Raw genomic sequence first — 9,829 nt, forward strand, 5'->3', positions numbered from 1 at the left:
TTTGAAGATCCTTCTTTGATTATAAGTCAACTCTAAGAACTTTTTTGTTGTTGTCCTCTGAATGTTCCTTTTTATAGTATCTTCATCTTGCTTCATGAATGTAATATTTTTTTTCTTGTCACTCTGAAGATATTAGATGATAATGTCTTTTTCTGTGTGTTCTTCTCCCTTCTTAGTTTTTGTTTCCAAATACATATATTTGGGTGTCAGCAGTAGTGAGAAACTCTCACTGATGACAGATTTGGCTGCAGGTACCATAGATACCAAAGGTGTAACATATTAGAGGGAGTTTGTATAGATGGTGGGAAGAGGGGCCCCTCGACTAGTATGCAAACAGTGGTCAGTGCCACTGATCTGTCACTTGAGAGCCTTCTAGTGTAGTGGGTTCCAGAGCTGGACTGCCTGGGTTCAAATCCAGATCTGCGACTTCATAGCTAGTCAAGTTACTTAACCTCTATCTTCTTTAGTTTCTTCTTCAATAAAAGTGATTATAATGATAATGCTTACTTCATAGGGTTATTGAAGATAGTAATGAGTTTGTATATAAAGAGTGTTTAGAATAGTGCCTGGTACTTAATAAGCACTGTACATATGTTTGATATTATTACCATTATTACTTTGTGTGTGGTGTGTGTGTGTGTGTGTGTTGTGTGTGTGTGTGTGTGTGTGTGTGTGTTTGTGGTGCTGGCAATAGAATCCAGGCCTCATACATGCTAGTCAAGTGCTCTACCACTGAGCTAAATCCTCAGATATCCATTATTACTTTAGTGCTGAGAGCATTGAAAGGAAAAGAGTTTCTGTGATGTATTGGGGAAAGCAGAGTATATCCTGCCCTATGGGTTCTTCCACTATCTTTGAAACAAATGCCATCCACAAAAAGACAAGGTCAGGAGTCTGAAGCTATTATTTGGACACCTTAGGATGTGGTCTGTCAAGTTAATTAGGTAGGCAGAATGGAATAGGATTCTTCAGTGGAAAATGGGAAGCAGTATTTAATGGTTGGTCCTTCTGTAGAGACAAGCTGTGTTGAATATTTCCTCATTGGAACAGAGAAATACCAAATGGGGAGAACAGTAACAGAGATAATATAGGGTAAGAGGATTTCCTAAAATTTAATAATGCTTTTTTCTTAGGAGCTAACCTGTAGGTACTGTGATGATTCTTCAAGTTGGGGATACACCACAGTTAAGGGGAAAGGCTGCTGCCAGGAGTTACTTCATTTTCAGAGGTAGGAGTAACCACATCAAAAATGCTTTCAAATACTGTTCTCTAAGTTTAGAGCCTTCTCTAAGTTTGGGGAAAGTCTTACCTCAATCACTGTCGCATACAATCTAGAAGATACAAACAGGAGGACTGGGTCATACTGAAAGTAGGTGCTTCACGGGGAGGCAAAATTGAGGAAACATTAGGGTTAAAAGTGAAATTTCATGAGATATAAAATTTTAAACAAAATTTTATCGAATCTAATTATGTATGAAAAAATAATATACAATGACCAAGTTGTGTTTATCCCAGGAATGAAGGGTTGGTTTAACATTAGAAGATCAATCAATACCATTCACCATATTAACAAGCTAAAAAAACAAGACTCATGATCATTACAATAAATACAGAAAGAGCATTTGATAGAATACAACATCTATTCTTGTTTTTAAAAAGCAAAAAACTAATGAGGGAACTAGGAATAGAAGGGAACTTCTTCAACTTGATGTAGGGTGCCTACCCCAAACCCACAGCTAACATGTTTCATGGTGAATGACTGAATGCTTTCCCCCACATGATCATGAATAAGACAGGGATGTCCCTTCCTACCATCTCTATTCAACATTGTATTGGAAGTTTTCACCAAGTGATAAGGCAAGAAAAAGAAATAAAGGGATACAGATTGAAAAGGAAGAAGTAAAACTGTAGGTAACATAATGGTCTATGTAGAAAGTCCAATATAATCTACTGAAAAAAAGAACCTACTAGAACTACTATCAAGATGAAGCATATAGCCAGGCATGGTGGTACACACCTGTAATCTTAGTGGCTCTAGGAGGCTTGTGAGTTCAAAGCCAGCATCAGCAATTCAGTGAGGCCCTAAGCAACTCAGTGAGACCCTGTCCCTAAATAAAATACAAAAAGGGCTAAGGATGTAACTCAGTGGTTAAGGATGTAACTCAGTGGTTAAGAGTTGAATAAAACAATTGCATATCTATTAACTTTAAGTTACTACAAAGAAGTATACGAGGCAGCTAAAACTTTATAAAGAGAAAAGTTTATTTAGCTCAGAGTTCTGAGGATTCCAGTCCAAAATTAGATGAACCCACTTCTTTTGGGCCTCAGATGAGGGTACTGGATGACAATGGTGGGGTACACATTTCAGAGAAAACTACTCACATCATGAACCAGGAAGCAAAGAGAGACAAGACTGGCAGGGTCCCCCAATTCCTTTTGCAAGCACATTTCTAGTGACCTAAGGACCTCCCATGAGGTACTACCTCTGAAAGGTTCATAGAACCTTCCAATAACACCACCTTGGTGAGATATACACATGTACCTTAGGGGATACTCATCCAAACCATAGCAATACTATGTACTAGCAATAGATAATTGGGCATAGAAAATTTAAATAATAATATCTAAAAATTATATATAAATCTGATTGCTTAATTCCAGAAATTTGGACCAGCTGAACAACATGGGAAATCCCATCTCAAAAAAGTGGGGGGATAAATCTGACAAAAGATGTAAAAGACCTGTACACCTGTGTATTACCTTTCTATAGCTAGACCAAAATACCTGAAGCAGGGCTGGGGATGTGGCTCAAGCGGTAGCGCGCTCGCCTGGCATGCGTGCGGCCCGGGTTCGATCCTCAGCACCACATACAAACAACAATGTTGTGTCCACCAATAACTAAAAAAAAAAAAAAATATTAAAATATTAAAAAAGTTCAAAATACCTGAAGCAATTAGCTTATAAAAAAGAAAAGATTTAATTTGTCTCATGATTCAGTGAGTTCCATTCTAAGATCAGGTGCCCTCCCCATTACTTTGGGCCTCTGGCAAAGGTGCAGACTGTGGCAGGAGCACGTGGCAGAGCAAAACGACTTACATCACAAGCCAGAAACAAAGAGACAAAACCAAGAAGAGATTGGGGTCCCACAATCTCCTTTGAGGATACAGCTCCAATTAAATAAAGACATTCTACATGGCCCCACCTCCCTATAGTGCTACCAGGAAGATCAAGATTTTAACAGGGGACACATCCAAACCATAGAAACCTGTACTGCTGAGAGAAAGGAGCAAAACAGATGGAAAATAGCATTCACAGGTCAGAAAACTTAGTATTGTTACAGTGCTAATTCTTTCCAAATTCATCAATAGATTTGGTATAATCCTTATAAAAATATCAACAGGTATTTTTTGCAGAAATTGACAAGATGATCCTAAAATTTATATGGAAAGGCACTACAGAACTTGGCACAGAGTATAGAAACCCTGTTCAGGGTCCAGCCTTCCCACAATATCAGGACTTATTAGTAGATCCATACAGAGAAGAAAATCAGTGGAGAGGTCTCTATTTGCAGACAGGTCTACAAAGGATTTGAACAAACAATTTCCTGAAGTGGAAACCCCACTAAAGGCATAAGATGCTGAAATGCATGAGTTATGAGGAAAGTATAAAATAAAAGTACAATGAGATTTCATTTTAGATCTCATAGACAAAATTTTGAAAAGCTGGATCATGCCAAGTCCTATAGTAGGGATATGGGATCCTCATGTACTTCTAGTGATGGTGAAGACTTTGACAGTCAGAGATGAACATGGCAGTACATAGTCAAATTCAGTATCTCCAGGTACCCTCTGAAGAAATTCTCACACAGATCCATAAGGGGTCATGTAGGAGAAAATTCGTTATTGTGTGATTTGCAACAGTGGGAAGTTTGGAGGCCTGCTATGTGTCCATTAATGGGGGGGTACATGGGGACAGTGATGGATGCACTCTGTAGAAGGCCTCTTAGCAGTTGGAGCAAGACTTCACCATGTAGTACTGAGTGAAATGAAACAAACCATGTTACTTAACATTATTCACATAAGTCACAGATACACACATCTTCAAGAAGTCACACAAACAAAAAGGATATAAGTTAAGCACATTCAAAAGATCCTATGTGGTGTGGGTTAGGGGAGGAATGGGAGTATGGATAATAGGGAATAAATAAAACAAAAAGGAGAGTAAAAGATAAATAGAAAGTAGATACAGTTGGCCCTCTGCATCCACAGGTTTCACATCCAGGGATTCAACTAACTGTGGATAGAAAATGTTTTGAAAAACATCCTATCTTTACTGAATGTGTACAAATTTATTTTCTTGATATTATATTCTGTGAACAATACAGTATAACAATGGTTTACATAGCATTTACATTATACTGGATATTATGGGTAATTTAGAGATGACTTAAGGTGAATGGGAGATGGGCTGGGGAGTGTTGCTCAGTGGTAGAGCACTGGCCTAGCATGTGAGAAGTCTTGGGTTCCATCCCCAGCATGTTAAAAAAAATTAACAAGAAGTTAAGTACTTGGGAGGATATGTGTGGGTTCTATGCAAGTACTATTCCATTTTATGCAAAGAACTTGAGCATCTGTGGATTTGGGAATTCATAGGAGGTTCTGGAACAAATCCCTTGCAGATTCCAAGCAATAAATGTTTTCCTAGGCCTAGTTACCCATTTCCCTTTGGTATTTGTCCTTTGGTATCTGTTCTTCAATAAAAAGGAAATAGAAACCATATCTTCTGTTGACCTGAGGCCAAATGCCCAGGTGGGCCTGCCTCAGATGAGTGTCTTAACTAGTCTTGACCCCTCCTCCCAGCACTGTAGTTGGTTGGGGCAGGTGTGGACATGATGTCACCTCACAGCAGTTCTGTGCTGTGATCTACTGAGGATGGGGGCTGTTCATGGGGAGATTAGAAATGGGAAAATTTAAAAAAGAAATGGGAAAATCAGAACAGCCCAGTTCCTGTCTAGTCATAAAGTTACCAGATAACTATTTCTTTTTCTCTTTCTGTGGGTAGCAGGGGTTAAACTCAGGGACACTCAACCACTGCACCACATTCCCAGCCCTATTTTGTATTTTATTTAGATACAGGGTCTCACTGAGTTGCTTAGCACCTCGGTTTTGCTGAAGCTGGTTTTGAACTCGCGTTCCTCCTGTCTCAGTTTCCTGAGCTGCTGGGATTACAGGTGTGCACCGTGCCCAGCCCAGATGACTAATTTTTGGTCTGCACAGCAGTCCTTCTGGTGTCTGGACTGCATTGATCCATGGGTTTATTTCATTTCCCTAGACTTACTCTTTTGATTTATTTTTAATTTTTTGGTACTGGGGATTGAACCCAGGGGTACTTTACCACTGAGCTGTATTCTCAGTCCTTTTTTATTTTTTTATATTTTGAAAACAGAGTCTCACTAAGTTGCTGAGGGTCTCACTAAGTTGCCAAGGCTGGCCTAGAACATGTGATGCTCTTGCCTCAGCCTCTCAAGTTACTGTTATTTCAGTATGCATACTCAGCCCTTGACTCACTAATTATAACTATTAATGCATATAAATTATACATACTGATGGGTTTCACTGTGAAATTTCCATTCATGTGTATATTGTTTTTTATTATGCCTGAGCTCCTCTTGACTTTATTCTCATATTTCCCTAGAAGTGGCTTGTGTACACTCTTGGGAAATTGAAGCCAGATGATGACCCAGATTCTCTTCAGCTTATCCTCCCCTAGAATTCTTCACCTAATCGTACCAATATTGCCCTTTCCATAACTAGCTGTGTGCTTGCCATATGTTTTCAAAACAAAACAATATATTACTTAGACAAACATACATGGGAGGTAAAATGTTCACAAAAAGCAAGGGAATGAGAATATAAAGGTCAAAATAGTGGTTTCCTCTGGGGCTGTTAAAGGAGCCATGTGAAGGGATCCGTAGGATGCTTCTAAAACACATTCTAGTGTTTTAGAAGCATCTTACGGATGTAGTTCTTAAACTAATTGGTGAGCATCCTACGGATGTAGTTCTTAAACTAATTGGAGAGTATGTATTTTATTATACTTCTTTAAATGGTGTATATATATATATATATATATATATATATATATGTTTTCAGAAACTTTTCTCTATATTGAATGCATAGAAAAACTTAAAAGAAACACAAAGAGGTTTCAAATCCAATTACATTTACACCTAACACAACACAGAGAATCAAAGAGAATCATAATAAATATATTAGAATATCTACCCATGGTGGGGCATGTCTTAGAAATAAGAGTGGAGAATGAAAATAAAATGGAATAAATGAATGAATGGAGAAAGATACAGATTCTACTATTTAAAGATAATATAACAAGACCAGTACAGTAGAGTTTCCTTTACCTTCTGAGATTCAAAGGAAAAAAATACTATTGAATGTGATGAAGAAACTGGACCCTATTACATAAATCTGCTTGTTCCAAAGCCAAGGTCAAATCACATGAATACTCAAGAGATCATTATAATCAAGCAAATTGTTGCTAGAAAGGATGTCTGAGGTGAAGGATTTTGAGTGCCCCCTAAGTGGTCATTCATCCAAAGTTTCGTCTGTAGATAGTTCCCTACCATTCCTGAAGGATTCCAAATGCAGCTCTTACCCAGCCCCATTTCATAATAAACTAGTGGGAAAAAGAGAACAAACTTGTATACATACAAAAGCAAAAAAACAAACCCTGATACCTTAAAAGTATAGTGCATGTTGGGCCCTGTCCTGGAAATCGTTCCTGGAGTTTAAAAACAAAAACCTGGTGATTGGTGAAATGAGTGCTTGGGTAAATCTTAACCATCCTCAGACTAGAAGAGAATGATGAGGATTATAGTGAGTCTGCACAAATCAACCCTAGTCTCACTGAGCCTCCTTTGAGCTCCAATCATTCTGTCCCTGTCTTTGTTGATGGGCAAATGGAACTTTCCACTCAAGTCCTGAAGTTGCTTATTCTGTCTTATCTCCCCATATTCAGTTTGTCTCATCAGAGCTGCCGTTTGCTGCAATTTTAGTTGAGATCAGGTCAGTTAGCATTACAAAATGGCTTCCTATTACCATGGGATGTCTCATTTGAGGCATGTGCCGTCCTGATTAGTCCTTTGTGTCTACTAGCATATCAGGTAGAAATGTTCCTTGCAAATTAAACGTAGTAATGTACTGCAGACCAGCTGGAATATAACTGGACCTCCCCATGCTCTGTATCACCCTGATCTGGCCCTCAGTAGCTTTCTGGGTGGGGCCCTTATTGAAGTCCAAGCCAGTTTGGGACAGCTGACCTTAACAAGATGGGGGTAGGCAGCTGCTTACTACTCCTATTAAAATCAAACTTACACAGCATACATTGCTGTCTTCTTGCCCTGGTGCTCACTTTGAAAACTGGTAGAAGAGGGGAAAGAGCCTATTATCTTTCTCAAACAGGGTATCTTTTTTCCCCACATTTTTTATTGGTGCATTGTAGTTGTACCTGTTGGGATTTGTTGTTAAATATTCTTACATGCACACAATATAACATCATAATTTGTCCAAAATCATTCCTCAGTACTTCCCCTTTCCCTTCTCTCCTCCCTCCCTGTGATCCCTTTTCTCTACTGACCTCCCTTTGATTTTCCTGAGATTCCCCCCACTTTTATTTTCCTTTTTCCTCTCTGGCTTTCACATATGAGAGAAGACATACAGCCCTTGACCTGAGTTTAGCTGTTTCATTTAACATAATGTTCTCAAGTTCCATCCATTTTCCTGCAAAAGAAATAATTTCATTTTCTTTATGGCTAAATAAAACTCCATTGTGTATATATGCTAGATTTACTTTATCCATTCATCCATTGATGGACACCTAGGCTGGTTTCATAGTTTGGCTATTGTGAAACATGCTGCTATAAACATGGGTAGGCATGTATCACTATAGTATGCTGACTTTAATTCTTTAGGATAAATATCAAGGAGTGGTTTAGCTGGGTCACACAATGGTTCCATTCCTAGTCTTTTGAAAAACCTCAATACTAATTTTCATAGTGGTTGTACTTACTTACAATCTTACCAACAATATAAAGGTGTTCCTTTTCCTCCACATCCTCTCTAGCATTTATTATTGTTTGTGTTCTTGATGACTGCCATTCTGACTTGTTTGAAATGAAATCTCAGTGGAGTTTTGATTTGCATTTCCCCAATTGCTAATGCTGTTGAACATTTTTTCATATATTGGTTGGCCATTTGTGTTTCTTCTTTTGAGAAGTATCTGTTTAATTCATTTGCCCAGTTATTCATTGGGTTACTTGGTATTTTTTTGGTGTTATGTTTTTTGAGTTTTTTATATATTCTGGATATTAATCATCTGTCAGAAGAGTAAATAGCAAAGATTTTCTTCCATTCTGTAGGTTTTCTCTTCACATTCTTAATTATTTCCTTTGCTGTGCAAAAGCTTTTTAACTTGATGCTATTCAAACTGGCTGTCTTTGCTAACCCAGAGTCTGTGTGGTGGCCATTGTATACTGGATCTGGAATGTCTCCCAAAGGCCCATGTGTTTAAGGACTTGGTTCCCAGCTTGGTGCTGAAGGTGAGGCTTAGTGGGAGATCTGAGGATACTAAGGGCACGTTCTAAAATAGGATATTAAGACCCTGGACCCTCTGCTTCCTCTCTCTTGCTTCCCACCCTCCACGAAGAGAAGAGAGCAGCTTCCTTCACTAAGTCCTCTCACTGACATGCCTCACCATAGGCCTCAAAGTTATAGGGCCAGCCAACCAGCTAGCCAGGACTGAAGCCTCCAAAGCTGCAAACCAAAATAAATCTTTCCTCCTTATAAGTTGATTATTTTGTTAACTATTCTGCAGTAACAGAAAGCTAACTCAAGCCTTATCCTGGTAAGAAAGTCAATAAAGATTTTTTTCTAGGAGCAGACAGATCTACTGCCATGATCAGGATCCATATGACATTAATGAGTATGTGTCACCCCTGTTCTTCCCTGAGTTTTGAACTTACCATCCTCCTCTCCATGAATCTAGTTCAGGCTTCTTAAAGGTTGTCCTGACCAACACTGTTTGTCTGTCTCACGACCCCCCAGTTACCCAAAACTCTGCTTTCACTTCACCCTCAGGCCTTTAAATTTTTTTTTCAGTTGTACATGGACACAATACCTTTATTTTGTTTATTTATTTTTATGTGGTTCTGAGGATCAAGCCCAGTGCCTCAAATGTGTGAGGCAAGCGCTCTTCCGCTGAGCCGCAACCCCAGCCCCTAAAATTTTTTTTGAGTCAGGGTCTCACTAAAATGTCAAGGATGACCTACCTTCACCATCAGCACCAGATAATTTGGACTGTCCCTACCAGATTACACCAACTTTCCCGCCCTAAGCAGACAGGCTCTCCAAAGGAAATCTCAATTCCTATAACTCTACCTTCAAGAGTATTAGATGAGCTGGACATGTTGGTGCACACCTGTAATCCCAGCAGCTTGGGATGCTGAGGCTGGAGGATCACGAGTTCAAAGCCAGCCTCAGCAAAAGTGAGGTGCTAAGCAACTCAGCAAGACCCTGTCTCTCATAAATTATAAAATAGAGCTGGGGATGTGGCTCATTGGTTGAGTATTCCTGAGACCAATCCCTGGTACCCCACCCCACAAAAAAGGAGTATTGGATGATCTAGTAGGAGTGTTTGGGGATACAAGATGCTCTTCATTTACTTAGGGACCCACAGCAGCCTCAGGGCTTCTCACTCAAATGTAGGCAGCTCATGGATCAGTATTCAGACCCCACTATCTCTAGGCAGTATACTG

Source organism: Spermophilus citellus (assembly GCF_964194105.1).
Source record: "Spermophilus citellus genome assembly, chromosome: X".
Taxonomy (NCBI): domain Eukaryota; kingdom Metazoa; phylum Chordata; class Mammalia; order Rodentia; family Sciuridae; genus Spermophilus; species Spermophilus citellus.